The sequence below is a fragment of the Nerophis lumbriciformis genome, linkage group LG05 (assembly GCF_033978685.3).
Source record: "Nerophis lumbriciformis linkage group LG05, RoL_Nlum_v2.1, whole genome shotgun sequence".
Lineage (NCBI taxonomy): Eukaryota > Metazoa > Chordata > Actinopteri > Syngnathiformes > Syngnathidae > Nerophis > Nerophis lumbriciformis.
In genome coordinates this window covers 47,111,173-47,130,560 of record NC_084552.2, presented here as the reverse complement: position 1 = coordinate 47,130,560, position 19,388 = coordinate 47,111,173, and the positions used below count along the sequence as shown (strand labels likewise).

The 19,388-nt window shown below is 38.0% G+C and overlaps 1 protein-coding gene across 6 annotated transcripts in view; it reads right to left on the bottom strand.

Moving 5' to 3' along the window:
* cacna2d4a (calcium channel, voltage-dependent, alpha 2/delta subunit 4a) overlaps positions 1-19,388 on the bottom strand; it is a 91,812-nt gene that overhangs the window by 24,344 nt on the left and 48,080 nt on the right. The gene's annotated exons all lie outside the window — the stretch shown is intronic.

Below are 19,388 nucleotides of genomic sequence, written 5' to 3'. Positions count from 1 at the left end.
ACTGTTGTGCTCGATGGCAAATTTCACTCCAAAATACAGCCTGGAAAAGCTTTAGATAAACCTGTTACCAAGCTTTGTGCAAATAAATGATGCTCATTCGAGTAAAACATTCAAAAATAATCCTGAATGACATTCTGACAGTAAAAATGCATTTTTGTACAAATATTTGGGTCTTTTTTAAGCAAATTTTAATTATGCAAGCGTGTCACTTGTGATTAATCATGATTATTCCAAATTCCAAAATGTGGATTCAAAATCTGATTAAAAAAATTTATAATTTGGTAGCCCTAGTAATAATATAAAGTCATAAAAGTGGTTTGTAATGAGAAATGTATAAAGTTAATCGAGTATTAATGATTTTGATTACCAGATTAAAATTGCTCTATGAGGAGGAAAACCCTAAATGTTTTTTTTTTTCAAGAAAACATTTTAATGTTAGAAGACTAAAATTGCAATATTGCGAGGAAAAAGTCTTAATTAAAAAAATTATTTTTTTTCAAAGAATTTTACAACAATAAAGGTTTGATATTAACGCAAAAGTGAAGACAGAATTTTTTTTCCCGTATTATTTATATTTCTGATTTATTATGGCCTCTTGATCTTTTTTTTTGTAATAAATCATAACCGAGACTTAATCATCATCATCTTATTTCCAAGAAAATTTGCATATCTCATCAAAGTGAAAAAATGTGCCTTTTAATTCATCTTATTTATTTCCTCCTAATTTTCTGTGGAAGTACTTTGGAGACTCCATTGACAGTTTGTGCTAATCCGATTTCACTGTTGTGTGTGCACACATTTACAACTTTAGCAACAACTTGCTAGCTGAGTCTTTTAAAGAAAAACACTCGAAGTGGTATTTGTTTTCCTTGAGTCGTGTGTGTCGTTATATGGGAATAGCAGAGGCTTCCCCCTAGTCCTTGTGCAAAGCATGCTGGGAGCAGGAGGAGAAAAAAAGTGCTGAGTCTTTGACGCTAATGTGACGTGTCATATCCTCCCTCGCAGAGTGTGTGTGTGTGTGTGTGTGTGTGTGTGTGTGTGTGTGTGTGTGTGTGTGTGTGTGTGTGTGTGTGTGTGTGCGTGCGTGTGTACAGTATGTATGCATGTTGTGCTCAGACAACTTAGGCAATTACGCTTCTATTAGGTTGCACCTGATAAGATTCTGAAAATAAAACAGACACAAGTCATCAATATGTCGTCTTGGTCGCGTACGAAAACACACAAAAGTCCCACTGCTTAAGAACAGAAACACTACTGTTACTAAGTTAAATACAAAATTGTAGTAAAAAATGCATCATGTTTGTGTATTGTGAACTATTATTTGTACGGGGCGGTATAGCTCGGTTAGTAGAGTGGCCGTGCCAGCAACTTGAGGGTTGCAGGTTCGATCCCCGCTTCCGCCATCCTAGTCACTGTCGTTGTGTCCTTGGGCAAGACACTTTACCCACCTGCTCCCAGTGCCACCCACACTGGTTTAAATGGAACTTAGATATTGGGTTTCACTATGTAAAGCGCTTTGAGTCACTAGAGAAAAAGCGCTATATAAATATAATTCACTTCACTTCACATTATATTGCATCAACTTGCACTTTTTCGTCCCTATTACACTCCCAACCACTAGAAGGCATACTTGGGGGGCTGCAATGTTTTTGCTGACATTGTGCTCTTGTATTCCCCACCAAATTATTTGTTATTCACTGTGAAATGTAGCAAAAATATTTTAAAACCCTTTCAAAGCAAAAGAAAATAATAGGAAATTAAAACAAAATGAAAAAGTTATTTAAAAAAATAATTAATACCACTGAAAAAAAAAAAAAAAGTTAACATGTGTTTACCTTTTGAATTATATCTGACATACTTCACCACCCAACTTTATAATTCATGTTTATGCAGTTTGGGGGAAAGTCTGCTCACGAAACAACAAACATAGGCACGCAGACGGAAAAAAAAACTTCAATATTGTTTGCATCATATGACTAACACTACACCATGACACTTTACACAAACAAACACAGGCAGCCCTGTGTAGTCAACTAAAACCTGCAAAGTTACCAAAAATAGTCCAGCGTTCTTCAGCACAGCCTCTGCAGACTTTCCAGAGTGTTCAATAAACTGATGTTGCCTGGCAACCAACACCTTTCGGGGAAGCAAACTGGTGGCGCCCCCTCTGTGCAATAATGTCGACGAACACTTGACTATAATTTGAAGCTTGCCTTGGCTCAGTCCTGCATGCACATGTTTCAATAGAATTCAGTTATTAATTTGTGTGTGCAAGTTCTTATTACAGGGTCACAAGCGCTCACGTCAAGTTTAATGGAACTCCGAGGTTGAGCTGTGACGTCACGTTACCAAAGCAACAAGCTGAGGGATTCCATTGGACAACAGGGAGGATGAGTCAACTCGCTGTTGTCTTTATGTGTAACTTTTGAGGGTGGAGGATGACGCCAGGTGCACTGCTGAGCTGCGTCTGCAAATATTAAACTGGGACTAAATATTAGAAACACCCCTCAGTACAATTCAGTCATGTTACTTTTTCCTCAGTAACCTTTTTAACGCCAAATTAATGCAGCGATTATAAACTTAAAGGGGAACTGCACTTTTTTTTGAGTATTTTGCCTATTGTTCACACTCATTATAAAAGACATGACAATGGATGTTTTTTTTAATGCATTTTAACTCGTAAATAAACGTAAGTAGAAGCCTTACATTTTCTGACTTAAGTATTAAGTCCTCTGGATTGGCAGACCGGGGTGGTGGTTCCTCTCTTTAAAAAGGGGAACCGGAGGGTGTGTTCTAACTATCGTGGGATCACACTCCTCAGCCTTCCCGGTAAGGTCTATTCAGGTGTACTGGAGAGGAGGCTACGCCGGATAGTCGAACCTCGGATTCAGGAGGAACAGTGTGGTTTTCGTCCTGGTCGTGGAACTGTGGACCAGCTCTATACTCTCGGCAGGGTCCTTGAGGGTGCATGGGAGTTTGCCCAACCAGTCTACATGTGCTTTGTGGACTTGGAGAAGGCATTCGACCGTGTCCCTCGGGAAGTCCTGTGGGGAGTGCTCAGAGAGTATGGGGTTTCGGACTGTCTGATTGTGGCGGTCCGCTCCCTGTATGATCAGTGTCAGAGCTTGGTTCGCATTGCTGGCAGTAAGTCGGACACGTTTCCGGTGAGGGTTGGACTCCGCCAAGGCTGCCCTTTGTCACCGATTCTGTTCATAACTTTTATGGACAGAATTTCTAGGCGCAGTCAAGGCGTTGAGGGGATCCGGTTTGGTGGCTGCAGGATTAGGTCTCTGCTTTTTGCAGATGATTTGGTCCTGATGGCTTCATCTGGCCAGGATCTTCAGCTCTCACTGGATCGGTTCGCAGCTGAGTGTGAAGCGACTGGGATGAGAATCAGCACCTCCAAGTCCGAGTCCATGGTTCTCGCCCGGAAAAGGGTGGAGTGCCATCTCTGGGTTGGGGAGGAGATCTTGCCCCAAGTGGAGGAGTTCAAGTACCTCGGAGTCTTGTTCACGAGTGAGGGAAGAGTGGATCGTGAGATCGACAGGCGGATCGGTGCGGCGTCTTCAGTAATGCGGACGCTGTATCGATCCGTTGTGGTGAAGAAGGAGCTGAGCCGGAAGGCAAAGCTCTCAATTTACCGGTCGATCTACGTTCCCATCCTCACCTATGGTCATGAGCTTTGGGTTATGACCGAAAGGACAAGATCACGGGTACAAGCGGCCGAAATGAGTTTCCTCCGCCGGGTGGCGGGGCTCTCCCTTAGAGATAGGGTGAGAAGCTCTGTCATCCGGGGGGAGCTCAAAGTAAAGCCGCTGCTCCTCCACATTGAGAGGAGCCAGATGAGGTGGTTCGGGCATCTGGTCAGGATGCCACCCGAGCGCCTCCCTAAGGAGGTGTTTAGGGCATGTCCGACTGGTAGGAGGCCACGAGGAAGACCCAGGACACGTTGGGAAGACTATGTCTCCCGGCTGGCCTGGGAACGCCTCGGGATCCCCCGGGAGGAGCTGGACGAAGTGGCTGGGGAGAGGGAAGTCTGGGCTTCCCTGCTTAGGCTGCTGCCCCCGCGACCCGACCTCGGATAAGCGGAAGAAGATGGATGGATGGATGGATGGACTTAAGTATTAGTGATATTGTTACTATAAGCGCTAACGCAGACAAACTTTTTATAGTGGAGCCATGGTCACTAGGTTGTCTGCCTGTAAATTATTCTTTATGTGAAAGGAGAACTTTGCTGTTTTTGAGGACAAACTACAAACATGCTAGTCAAAATCCTTTATGTGACAGAAGTGATTTGGTTTTTTTGAAGACCTACTACAAAAATCCACAGTGGCCTTGTGGACCTACTCAGTGGCCTTGTGGTTAGAGTGTCCGCCCTGAGATCGGTAGGTTGTGAGTTTAAACCCCGGCCGAGTCATACTAAAGACTGTAAAAATGGGACCATTACCTCCCTGCTTGGCACTCAGCATCAAGGGTTGGAATTGGGGGTTAAATCACCAAAAATGATTCCCGGGCGCGGCACCGCTGCTGCCCACTGCTCCCCTCACCTCCCAGGGGGTGAACAAGGGGATGGGTCAAATGCAGAGGACAAATTTCACCACACCTAGTGTGTGTGTGTGACAATCATTGGTACTTTAACTTTAACTTAACTAATCAAAGATAATCTATGTGACAGAATAGCACTGCTATCAAACACAAACACCCTATAGCAGGGGTGCTCACACTTTTTCTGCAGGCGAACTACTTTTCAATTGATCAAGTTGTGGGGATCTACCTCATTCATATATATAATTTATATTTACTTATTTATGAAATATATGTTTTTGTTAACAAGTTAAAGGTGTTTAATGATAATACAAGCATGTTTAACACGTATAGTTAATATTGTTAATAAATTAAAGGTGTTTAATGAAAATACAAGTATGTTTAATACATATAGTTAATATTGTTAACAAGTTAAAGGTGTTTAATGATAATACAAGCATGTTTAACACATATAGTTAATATTGTTAACAAGTTAAAGATGTTTAATGATAATGCAAGCATGTTTCACACATATAGTTAATATTGTTAATAAATTAAAGGTGTTTAATGATAATACAAAATGTTAAACACATATAGTTAATATTGTTAACAAGTTAAAGGTGTTTAAAGATAATACAAGCATGTTTAACACTTAGAGTTAATATTGGTAATAAGTTAAAGGTGTTTAAAGATAATACAAGCATGTTTAACACATATAGTTAATATTGTTAACAAGTTAAAGGTGTTTAAAGATAATACAAGCATGTTTAACACATATAGTTAATATTGTTAATAAATTAAAAGTGTTTAAAGATAATACAAGCATGTTTAACACATATAGATTCCTTTCTTTCATGAAGACAAGAATATAAGTTGGTGTATTACCTGATTCTGATGACTTGCATTGATAGGAATCAGACAGTGGTGCGGATAACGTCCGCATTTTCGAATGGAGGAGAAAAAAAGTCCTCCTTTCTGTCCAATACCACATGAAAGTGGTTGGTTTTTGGCATCTTACTTATCCAGCTTCCGTACTCCTTTGTATACACTTTACAAGAAATACATTGTCGGCAAACTCTGTAGTTTGCTAGCTTGTGCACGCCAGCTTTCTGAGACTCTTATTTTGGTAGCGCAGGCAGGATGAAGCAGAGCTTTTATTGTGCAACTGTGCAGTCGGTCTTTGGAGTTTTGACGACAGGTACGGCGCCAGAGTCTGTTGAAATAAAGTGTTTCTCGCCTTCCAGTCGGTAACTTTAATGAGCTGGCAGTAGCCAGCGTCATCTCAGAAGACCCTCGGGTGCTGTGAATGTCAATCAAGTGACGAAAGTGACGTCATAGTGAAGATTTATGATCGCTCATTTTTAGGACTATTTTTTTAATGCCTGGCTGGCGATCGACTGACACACCCTCCACGATCGACCGGTAGCTCGCGATCGACGTAATGAGCACCCCTGCCCTATAGTCTAAAATGCTCTATACAACAAGAGCGCGGCTTTTTTGAAAATGTACTGCAAAAGCGCCAGTCAAAGATGCTCTTTCTCATTGTTTCCTAACCCGGGGCCCATTGTTGGGCCGTGCGCCCCCTAGAGGGGCCGCCAAAAATATCTGGTTCTCAGCTTTAGTCTGTATGAGTCGCAGCAATACTCAGTTTAAATACACTTTTCCACCACCTGTGGCACTACTGACAATCTTAAACAAACAGGATATGTCTGGAGCTAAAGTCATAGGGAAGTTTTTTAAGCGCAGAAAATATGACTTAAGTAGTGAAGCTGTATTTTCATTTTCAATTACATTTCATTGACAGTTTATTTAAGAAACAAATATATTATTATTTAGTTTGAATTTATTTATTTTAGCGCTGCGTAATTGTATGTATATTTATTTTTCAACAGTTTTTATGAGTCCCTTCTTATGCAGTATATTTGATGAGTATTATTTTTGTAATCAGCGTGACCTAAGCTTTGCTAATTATATTTGTGATTAACACATGCTTTCATTACATTTAACAAGGTTTATCCTGTTAAAATCTAAGTATGTTAGATATAATTATTGAATACTGTAGTGGAAAGTTGGGCCCCAAAGTAAAAAAGGTTAAGAATTCCTGCTCTATCTGAGCACTCTGCTGTTTTTGAGGACCTACTACTGTGAAAAGGGCTCTTATTTTGGTTTCTGTTTCCTGTCACTGCACCTCTGTCCTGAGCGCTGCCTCCCTCACCTGTCTCTGATTGGCACTCTAGACACACCTGTTATCTGTTGCCAAAACGCCAACCTGCCCTGCATACGGGGCTGGATAATTCTACATGTTAGTCTGCTTCCTGTACACCTCCCTGTTGCCAAAAAACATACTTTTACTTTCACGCTGTCTGCCATCTCTGCATCCGTGGGATCACGCTGCAAGCAACACTCACTCAACTACAAAATTACTCGTCGAAGATCCTCTATATGACAGCACTGCTGTTTATGAGGACATACTACAAAAATGCTTGTCAGTGATTCCTTATGTGAAAGGAGCACTTGCTGCTTTTGAGGACTTATTACAAAAATACTAGTCAAAGATCCTCTATGTGACAGGACAGCATTGCTGTTTTGGAGGACATACTACAAAAATGCTCGTCAAAGATCCTCTATGTGACAGAAGTGATTTGCTGTTTTAACCTATTACAAAAATGCTAATCAAAGATCCTCTATGTGACAGGACAGCATTGATGGTTTAAAGACATACTACAAAAATGCTCGTCAAAGATCCTCTATGTGACAGAAATGCTCTGCTGTTTTTACCTTCTACAAAAATGCTTATCAAAAATCATCTATGTGACAGTGAAAGCAGTGGTGTTTTTGAGGATCTACTGCAAACAAACTAGTCAAAGATGCTCGATGTGACAGGAAAGCGCTGGTATTTTTGAGGACCTTATACAAAAATGCTTGTTACTTGCAAAGTTGTCACTATTGTCGCCAGTTGAAAATCCACACACACATATAAAAAGTTCTATTGGCTCCTTCAGCCCTGCTGAAAAACGTGTTAAATTAGGTCAAGATTGATTTAAATGGTGAAAAACCTCATCGCCCAAACGCCCTGAGGCCCATTAAAGTGTCTCAACAGTGCAGATGAGGAGGAGAAAGCCAATGGGAGGAGCATACACAATCTACAAGCGTGGAAAGATTGATGGTGGCAAGAAGAGGTGGGCATCATGTGACTGGACCTGCTGTTAGCACGACCAGAGACAATTTGTCTTCAATGACAGAGGTCCAATGTGTTACACGGACTGCAGGACACAGAACGGGGAGGATGAAAATAAGTCCAAAAAGACAACCATTCCTCACAGTCCTGAAGGTCTTTACACATTTAATGGACATATAATTAACATTCCCCTTGGACCTAGGGGAATGTTTAGGGCCTAGGGGAATGTTTAGGGCCTAGGTCCTTACACGTTCAATAGATGTCTAATAAACATTTCCTTAGGTCCTTACACATTTAATAGACGTTTAATAAATATTCACAGAGGTCCTCACACATTTAATAAATGAGTAATAAATATTCCTATCGTCCTTACACATAACAGAAAACAAACCTGTAGGTCCTTAGACGTTTAATAGACGTGTAATAAAAATTCCTGTAGTCCTTACACATTTAATACAGTAGATGTTTAATAAACGTGTGTCCTAACACATTTAATAGACGTTTAATAAACATTCCCGGGGGTCCTTAAACATTTAATAAATGTGTAATAAACATTCTTATCGTCCTTACCCTTTTAATAAACATGTATTAAACATTCCTGTTGATCATAACACATTTATTATATGTGTATTAAACATTCCTGAAGCCCTAATATGTTTAATAGAAGTATAAAAAACCTTCCTTATTGTCCTTACACATTTAATAAAGGTGTAAAAAACATTCCTGACAGTGTAAAAAAAAAAGGTTCTGTGGTAGTGCAAATTTTAATTAATTTTATGACGTAAAATATAATCATTATGATTGTGTTTTTGATTTTGATTTTGAGTCAAATATTTAATTAAATTTCATATAAAAACATTTGGAATAAAATGTACTCATTGTCGTTATTTAAAACATAAGCATTATATTTATTTAGCTATATATATATATATATATATATATATATATATATATATATATATATATATAGCTAAATAAATATATATATTTATATATATAGCTATATATATATAGCTAAATAAATATAATGCTTATGTTTTAAATAACGACAATGAGTGTATATATATATATATATATATATATATATATATATATATATATATATATATATATATATATATATATATATATATATATATATATATATAGGCTGGCCGCCGAACATTTGTAATTTACAGAAACATCCAGATATATTCCCCGCCTTCCACTTGAGTGCAGCTGGAATAGGTTCCGGCACCCTTCGTGACCCCGAAAGGGACAAGCGGTAGAAAAATGGATGGACGGATGTATTCAAAGACATTTTTTGTTTTGGTGATTGACTTATCAGTTGTTGCATTCATCCCCAGGACTCCTATATTTGTATTTAACATTTAGATATAACATTTAGAGTCAACATTTCATTTAAATTTAAATGTGATGAAAATGAGTTAAATTTGAAAAGTGAGCTAAATGTGGGAAATATATCTGCTAGAAAAGTGTGACTGAATCTTTACATTCAGTACCCCATAGTTATGGAGGATTTTTATTTGAAATCTTTAATTTATTGCTCAGTGCAGTGAGAAAGCTTGGAAACACATGTTTATGAAAACATCAACATTCTGTAATGTGGCAATTTTTATTTTCCTTTTAATTGTTGAAGTCTGCATTTCATCTTTTTCAAAGTACTGTTTTGAAATGTGTGACCAAACTTCCGAGATTGGAGTTGCATTGTACATGTTGTTCTATAAAGTCCAGGTTTTACATTTGTAAGTCAATTGTGGTTACTTCAAAGTACTATATGTCTGTTAATTGTTAATAAAAGTCCAATTTGAGTCCTGTACTTTCTGGGCCATATATTTCTTATATTCCTATAAGAAAAAATAATATTTAGATTAAATTTATTGCACTGATTACATTTAGGGGTGCAGCACGGTGGGAGAGGGGTTAGTGCATCTGCCTCACAATACGAAGGTCCTGAGTAGTCTTGGGTTCAATCCCGGGCTCGGGATCTTTCTGTGTGGAGTTTGCATGTTCTCCCCGTGACTGCGTGTGTTCTCTCCGGGTACTCCGGCTTCCTCCCACCTCCAAAGACATGCACCTGGGGATAGGTTGATTGGCAACACTAAATTGGCCCTAGTGTGTGAATGTGAGTGTGAATGTTGTCTGTCTATCTGTGTTGGCCCTGCGATGAGGTGGCGGCTTGTCCAGGGTGTACCCCGCCTTCCGCCCGATTGTAGCTGAGATAGGCTCCAGCGCCCCCCGCGACCCCGAAGGGAATAAGCGGTAGAAAATGGATGGATGGATGGATGGATGATTACATTTAAATCAATGCATATGTTTTTGTGAATGATTATTACTCAATTGTACGTCATTGATATGTGGAATTGAATAATTTTTTCATGACTACTATTTACACATTAGCGAGTTTACCTTTTTCAAATCAACTCAATTATTTTCTTTAATTAATTCTGTACTGGTTTTTTTATTGAAATCTACTCATATTAAATGAATATTCACTGTTTAATTTAATTAATATCTACTCAATACCAAACAGTGTGAAGTGTAATAAATAATATTGATTGTAATCTGTTATGATGGGTTTTTTTTGTTGTTTTTTTTAAGTGTAGGTCCTTACACATTTAGACATGTATTGATTTCAATAAGCATAAACCTACACATTTAATAGACGTGTAATGATTTTAATGAACATTCCTGTAGGTCCTTCGTTACAAATTTAAACAATGTGCAATACACATTTCTACGTCTTCCCTGGCACTGTCAGTGTGCTTCCTCTTGGCCTGGCAGACAGAAAAAACGGATACTTTCCCCCGGAAGGCAGAATTAATGAAGTGCATCGTGTGTCTGCGAACAAAAATCTTTCCAAACGTCTTAATCAGACAACCTCCAAAGATGAAAGCCATGGGGTTGTCGATATATACGCTGATGTCATCGGTTGATACAGTAGATGATACCAGCCCTCAAGTTCAGTATGATATAATTTCTGTATATGTGTTATACAGATGGACTTGTAACATTAGCACATCCTTGTTTTGACATTTTACCTTCCTATAGGCCAATGTCCACTGCAGTGGACAATTGTATTTTGCAATCACAGGTATATATTTTTGGACATGTATAACTGACAAAAGAAATAGACCACAAACAAATATCCACTGCAGAGGATGCTGTTTTTCAAAATAAGAATAATAATGAAGGGAGAAGTTAGGTCCCCTGGTCCTTAACTTTCTGAAAATGTGGCCCCTGGAACTGTTCCGTTGAATAATCTACACTGAAGTAAATGAACGGTGCACAGAAGTATCAATGACACCTGCAGGAAGTAAGAATGTGCCTCTGGTAGCTCCAAACCCATGACTGATTAATTAGTTACATTTAAACACAGTCTCACATGCTATATGGCAGTGGTCTCGGAACGTAACCCTATAGAGCCGTCAGCCGGTTCTAAGTGAACGCCAGACCTCATAGTAGTTTAATGCTACTGTCATGCAGCCAAGCGTAAAACAAAGGAAAAGTTAAGTATCTAAATAGCTAAGTATCGAATAAAAACACTTTAATTTACCATCATTATTTCCAAAATGGACATACATGTGTAATGTATACAAGATAACAGGATAAAGAACGAGTGCCTAGATCTTAGATTCTGGATACAGGATATTCAAAAGGACTCTGTACAATTGAGGTCTGCACTTTGCGAGCACTTTAATAGTTTAATATCCATCCATCCATCCATTTTCTACCGCTTGTCCCTTTTGGGGTCACGGAAGGTGCTGGAGGCTATCTCAGCTGCATTCGGGCGGTAAGCGGGGTACACCCTGGACAAGTCGCCACCTCATCACAGGGCCAACACAGATAAACAGACAACATTCACACTCACATTCCCACACTAGGGACCATTTAGTGTTGCCGATCAACCTATCCCCAGGTGCATGTCTTTGGAGGAGAGTTATTTAAAAAACATTGATGCGTTGATTTTGTCTTTGAATCTGAATAATTTTGGTGGCCCATTTTGAGTCTGGGCAGCGTGCTGTGAGTAGAGGGCCTATACTGGCCGGGGACCGCTGGTATAGCCCCCTGAGAACCAGCATCCTCTCAGTTTTGATTTCTTTTGTCGGAGTTACACATTTCAGGGATAAAAGAGCCGTGTTATGCAAAACACAAATGTCCATTGCAGAGGACGCTGGTTATCAGGAGGATATAGTCAGGGCTGCCCCTGGCTAAATTGTGGCACTAATTTGGACTAATGACTAATTTGTCATTTACTATTTTCCACACTCTTGAATTTAATTTAATGCATGTTTTGTACTAAAACAAATTCCTGGCAATATGTACAAAACATTTAACATAATTAAAAGTTGCAAAGCTTTCTGACATGGTCCCGACTGGGACTTGAACTTACTGCCTTATAAGACCAGCCCTAATGCTGTGTGAGAGTGGAGAGCGGCAAAGTTGAGGGGAAACCTGACATTATACTCCTATCCAGGGGCACCGAAAAGGGGGGGGTAAAGGAGACGGCTTCTAGGGGCCCATGATGGAGGGGGGCCCAGAGAGGCCCCTAATGATGATGAAATTATAATACAGAAAAAATAATGACACTGTGTTGGGGGCCCTGTAAAGATTCTTTTCATGGGGCCCAAAATCCCTAGCGGCGCCCCTGCTCCTATCAGTAACGGAGCATGAAGGGGCTAGGAATAGGTTTGCGGTAAAATTTCATATAAAGCGCATTGTCGTTCATTAGTTGACATTTTACATGTGCTTCTTCATGCAAAAAGCCTTTAAGGAGGGGCGGTCGTGGATATTGTGTATTATAGTGTGGATCTTGTGTACTAGTACTATAGTGTACAGTATTTTAGAACAGAGGTGTCCAAGCTTTGACCAGTGAGGGCTGCATACAAAATAGTATTTGATACATTGTGTTCTTTAAAGATGCTAGAAACAGGTCAATATAAGCTATTGGAACAAAACATCCACATATTAGCTTTGTGTTAATGTGACAAAGCAAATTAGTGTATTATGTATCATGAATTTGAAAATGGTAACTCCCAGTCCAGGATATTAAAATGTGGAGTTTTCCAATATGAACAAACTAGAAGCGACACACTTGATGCTATAGAGACTTTGGCATTGAACTCTTCGATTAGATGAGGTCAATGAGATAGCGCTCCATAAATAGCAGACGGCGGATGCGGCGCCTGTGACACGGGGCGCTGATTGGGTGCAGCAGCGTGATAAAGTGAAGTGTTCTCAATAGTCCTTGGCCCAGATGCCGAGTGGATAATAGGAAGGTGGCAGGAATCAGATCTAATTGTGGGCGTGAGGGTGGGCCTCACAACAAAACTTCATTCTTCATCGTCAGTCTTCCACAGCGTTCTATTTAGACGCCAACGCTCGCCGCTGAAATAGCAGGTTTTTCCAGGAATACACGCACGACCGCTCCCACCAGGAGCCAACATACACCTTCATGTTCTGCTTCTTTGTTTGCTTAGGGCGGCCATCTGACCCATGTGGTGTTTGAGTCAAGATAGAGGCTGCAGGAGCGGAAGGTCGAGAAGGGAAGAAACTAGGGTTGTACTGTATACCGGTACTGGTATAGTATCGCGGTAGTAATGAATCAAAAACGGTACTATACTCTGCTTGAAAAGTACCGGTTCCCAGGCATGACATTGCTGGTTTTGCGAGCAGAGGAGCGCACAATCACGTAGTACTTACAAGCAGACAAGGTGTGTAGACAGACTCCCGGTATGGGAACTACTTCTCTACCATGAATTGATTACGTGGACCCTGACTTAAACAAGTTAAAAAACGTATTCGGGTGTTACCATTTAGTGGTCAATTGTACGGAATATGTGTGAATGTGAGTGTGAATGTTGTCTGTCTATCTGTGTTGGCCCTGTGATGAGATGGCGACTTGTCCAGGGTGTACACCGCCTTCCGCCTGATTGTAGCTGAGATAGGCTCCAGCGCCCCCCGCGACCCCGTAGGGAATAAGCGGTAGAAAATGGATGGATGAATGTACTGAACTGTGCAATCTACTAATAAAAGTTTCAATCAAAAAAAAAAAAAAAAAAAAAGGGAGAACGGATGCATTTTGGCCTAAAAACTAAGGTGAAGCTATGGTATTTTTTTAATTTTATTTATTTATTTTTTTTGTCATAAAGAAATACAATCATGTGTGCTTACAGAGTGTATCCCTGCAGACTGCATTGATCTATATTGATGTATAATTATTATGAAATTATAAATTAATTTCTTGTGCGGCCCGGTGGTTGGGGACCACTGCCCTAACCCCTGTACCACTGTGCTGCGCCTGAGAATAATGTGTGTCCATAAACAACTTTATTATTTCTTGCTAAATGGTCAATGTATATTTTGGTAATTTAATTTTCTTTTTATGAGCGGAATTTGGAAAAACAAAAGATATATATTTTTTCATTTAAAAATACAAAAAAAAAATACAAAAAAAACCCAATTACTTTTTTCTCTTTTAGTTTCGAAACGTAATAACTACAAATAAAAAAATGGTTTGATTTTGATTTTATCTTTCATTTAACAACAATTTAAATCCCCAGTAAACACAAACGGAAAAACAGACCAAAACAGATGTTCTTCATATTTTGAGAACAGAAGTTTTTATTTTCAAAGTAAAAGTGGGGATAATTATGGTGCTTGTGACTCTAGCTAATAGGTCTTTGGAGCCTTCCACATAAATTATTTCAGACAACAGGGAGATTCTGTAGATGTCGTTCCTTGTTGTGCCATGAATAAAATCATTTCTGTGTAGGGCTTAGAGTCACAGACACAAGTACAGAATATTAAAGACAGAATATTAAAAACATGTTCGTATTGGTCTGTTTTTCCGTTTCTGTTTACTGTGGATTAAAATTTTCGTTAAATAGTATAATGAAAACCAAATATTTTTTTAGATGTAGTTTTTGCTCTTTGACTCTAAAAAACAAGATTGCTTTCCTTTTTAATTTTCTTTTTTCTATATTAAAATAAAATGGAAAAAAAACAACTTTTTTTTTAAATTCCCATTCATAAATAACTGAATGTATTTGTTCTTTCATTTTTGACAGAAAAATATTAGTACACATGCAATTACATATTTTACAAACTTTGATATTATCTGATCATGCAACAGGATATTCCAAGCATTGTTTTGGTTATAAAAATAAATATTTAAATATCTGCTTGTCACCTTGACTTATGATTTCAAAGCAAGTTATTCATAATTAGGAAATGCATACGCAATTGTGTAATAATATAAAGCAATAATAATGAGGCAATTATACATTAATGTTTATTAGGGATGGGAATCTTTCTACAACTCACACTTTGATTTGATTCGGATTCTTGAAGTGATGGTACGATTCAGAATCAATCCTTGATTCAACCCGGTTCTCAATCATCCCAATATATGTTTCTGTATATTGTAGAAATTACAGTAAATAATTTTTATAACAGGATAGAGGTTAAATAATTTATAGATTTTTTATTTATTTATGAATTGATTTGAAATCAAAATGCTGTAAATAAGAATTGCGATTCAGATGTTAATTGCACCCCTAATCAGCATATGTATTTACTGTTACAAGCGTCCCTCTGGGCCAGCCATAACTACAATGTGTCCTGCAATGAAAACCAATTTGACACCCCTGCTTTAGGTATTGTTGCAATTTTCAATGCCAACAACGTAATTGACTCAAAACATTGGCAGCATAAGACTAAGCATAAGCAAAGTAAAGCTCCACTTTTCCAAAAATATGCTAGCTGGATGCCAATATACATTGGCTTTGCTATTGACATGCAACTTATTAGCATTAGTGCTTTTACATGGCGATTTCAACACCTACAAATTTGTTAATGAAAACTACAACTCAGATGCACGTTACAATCAAACGTAATAAGTGCATTACTTACAGTATCAACACTTTTTAGGGTGCAACAAAAGACTAGATTCTGCAAAGACTGAACTGACTAGCCGACACACCATAAACTATACACACTACTGTCATTTAACGTCTTAAACATGCAACAGTAATTGTAACTTAATGTCATACTTCCAAATGAGACTCGGAAATGTGATACTAAAACAAGATAGAACAACTGGACAGCAGTTATCATAATGTACATGAGATTTTACTATCAAAAACAATTAATATTTATTAACACACACAAAAGTACCAAAAATTGGTACTGTTGAGTACCAGTATCAAATCCCAGGTACCGGGAACTGATACTGTATTGATTCAAACGGTTCGAACGGTACCCATCCCTCTACGTACAGTAGAGGGATTATAAGTGTGTGTGAAAGCTGTGTGTAGGGATATGAAGATTTGTAATGCATATCATATTTATATTAATCATAAAATAAATAGCGCCCCTACTTTGCGGAATTTCACCTACCAAATTGGGGTCTGGAACGTAACTCTAGCAATAATTGAGGTGATACTGAGTGGACATTTGTTGTTTCTCGGGAAAAATAGCCCAGTTATGCAAAACACAAATGTTGACTGCAGAGGACACTGATTTCTTAGGAAGATAGCCCTTAGTTTACAATAAATCAAATCAAATCAACTTTATTTATAAAGACCATTTAAAATTTACCACAGGGGTAGCCAAAGTGCTGTACAATGGGCAGGTTAAAAGATAACACAAGAGAAACGAGCAAGCACACCACAACACAAACAGAGCACGATAAAAAAATTAAAAATAAATAAATAAAACATAAAAACAGGTTTACAGCAATAAAGCATGTGTGGCACAGGTGGACACATGTCTCCTGGGTCACATGTTAGTGACACATGCTATATGAAATGATTGCCTGTTGCCACTTCGAGGCGAAACGGCATTCATCTAAAAGATTTTCCAGTAAGGCCACGCGCTATAACGGTGCTTTACAACATCGGCCTTGCAGCGACTGAATAAGCACTCAAGGCCTCTTCCAGTTCATCACTTATGCTGCTGTTGTAGAGAACATGCTTTGATTGAACTCTGGGAGCTGTGAGTGCGTCAAATGAAATAAATATCCATTTAAATAAAAAAATAAAAAAATAATTTACAGTATATTTAATTTTTTTTTTTTTATTCACTAAATATCAAATAAAAACAATCCATACAACATTAAAAGGAATCATTAATGAAAAAGATTTAGATTTAGATGTACCCTGCCTTCCGCCCGATTGCAGCTGAGGTAGGCTCCAGCGCCCCCCGCGACCCCAAAAGGGATAAGCGGTAGAAAATGGATGGATAGATGAATGAAAAAGAGCAAAAATAAGTATAACATTTTAGTTTATTTTTATATCGATATGATTTATTTCACGTAAAAATGACCAAACAGCGCTTATTTGTTGTGTTCCTTGTTATCCCCCGCAAAACTCCATGGGCTACTAAATCCCTCCCCTTCCTCCTTCTAAGATGTGCTTGCACATACAAGAACATCCATGATTGGTTGGTTGTTTACTATGATGAGTCACGATTGGTTGAGATTATGGCAAAACATTAGGGACAGGCCAATCAGAGGCAAGATAGGGCGGGTCATTGAAACAGGAAGAGAAATCACAACACACATCCCAAATGACGACGAGAGAGTTGAAGAAAAGAAAGAGGGATTATTCAAGCCGGTAATTTATATATTTTAAAAAACTAGTGGAAGATGGCAGAGGGATTATCTTCCTTAGATTTTTTCTTTTAGCGATGTAGACGTCCAGGAAATACACATTGCGTCTACTTGGCCACATTTGGACAAATGTATGCGTCTGGAATAAAACATTTATTGAATTGAATATATATATATATATATATATATATATATATATATATATATATATATATATATATATATATATATATATATATATATGTATATTATTCATTTATATAATAGATTGTATTTGTAATCTACTTTACAAAGGCCTATTTTGGCGTTGTAATAAATAAATAAATAAAAAATGGCTTATCAATAAGCCATGTCTTTTATTTGAGAGAGATATATATATATATATATATATATATATATATATATATATATATATATATATATATATCTCAAATATATAAATATATAAAAACAAATGGTCATTTTTTAATTTTTTTTATTTATTACAACGCCAAAATAGGCCTAACAACGCCAATGGTTGAAATTCTGTAGCACTTTGAGATTTGGAATCAAGTGTAAAGTAGATTACAAATACAATCCATTATATAAATAAATTATATATATATATATATATATATATATATATATATATATATATATATATATATATATATATATATATATATATATATATATATATATATATATATATACATGTCCTTATGTAACGTCACCAGAATGATTGACAATTAGGAGGACCAATAGTCAACATGATCCACCCAGAAATAAATAAAACAAATAGCTTATCGATAAGCCATTAAAAAAAAAAAAGTTTTAATATTTATTTATACGTATCATTATTCTCCTACTCACCTTTGTTGTGGAGTGATTATTATTATTATCTACTGATGATAGTCATACGTGAATGAGCTCAGCTCCTGTTCTCCTCCATGTGTAAAGTGAGAAACACAGCTGATGCTCCAGAAGGAAGTAACCCCAAAGATAGCAAATGGTAAAAAAAGAGTGCACATTTAACTTTATAAATAACCAGGACCTTCATGATGCATTTCAGGCTAACTAGCTAACTAAGTAGCAGCATTGTTTTAGAGCGGGAATGTAACTTTTTGTCAAACACAGACCTGGTGTAAAGTGGAGCTAATACATTTTACTATAAGCAGTGATGAATAATTACTTTCTTGAAAAAGTTTTTTATGTCCATTTTGCATCCGTTCACGTTCTTGTTCTGCAGTGCTAATGTGCTTCATACACCCGCAGGACCGCAAGTAAGGTCGCAGAGAAAATGCGGACTGTATTTTGAGTGATGTGGGCATTTTCTATATGAACAAGTCCAAGGACCGCAAGCAAGGTCGCAGAGAAAATGCGGGCTGGATTATGAGTGATGTGGGCATTTTCTATATGAACAAGTGGAATGGATTGGATACCGACGCACTAAAGGGGCTCTCTACCTTACGCTATGAAGTGAGGGGAAACTGAGTGAATAATGACAGGTTATATGATTATTTATTTAAACTCATATTCGGGCCACTTTATAATGAATATGTCAGCATGTATTTGTTAAAAAAAAAAGAAAAGAAAAAATTATAATAATAAATATAACACCAAATTATTTAGGGGGCTTAAGAATATTTTGAATATTTTAAATAGGCCGAACAACGCCAATGCCACTGACTATTTACAGTACAGTTGTCATTCACTTTAATTTCAGTGAATCTCGCTCAAAAATTAATATCTTTATATGTATTCCTACCGCTTGTCCTTCTCGGGGTCGCTGGAGCCTATTCCAGCTGCATTCAGGCGGAAGGCGGGGTACACCCTGGACAAGTCGCCATTTCATCGCAGGGCCAACACAGATAGACAGACAACATTCACACTCACATTCACACACTAGGGCCAATTTAGTGTTGCCAATCAACCTATCCCCAGGTGCATGTCTTTGGAGGTGGGAGGAAGCCGGAGTACCCGGAGGGACCCCACGTAGTCACGGGGAGAACATGCAAACTCCACACAGAAAGATCCCGAGCACAGGGTCAAACCCAGGACCTTCGTATTGTGAGGCAGACGCACTAACCCCTC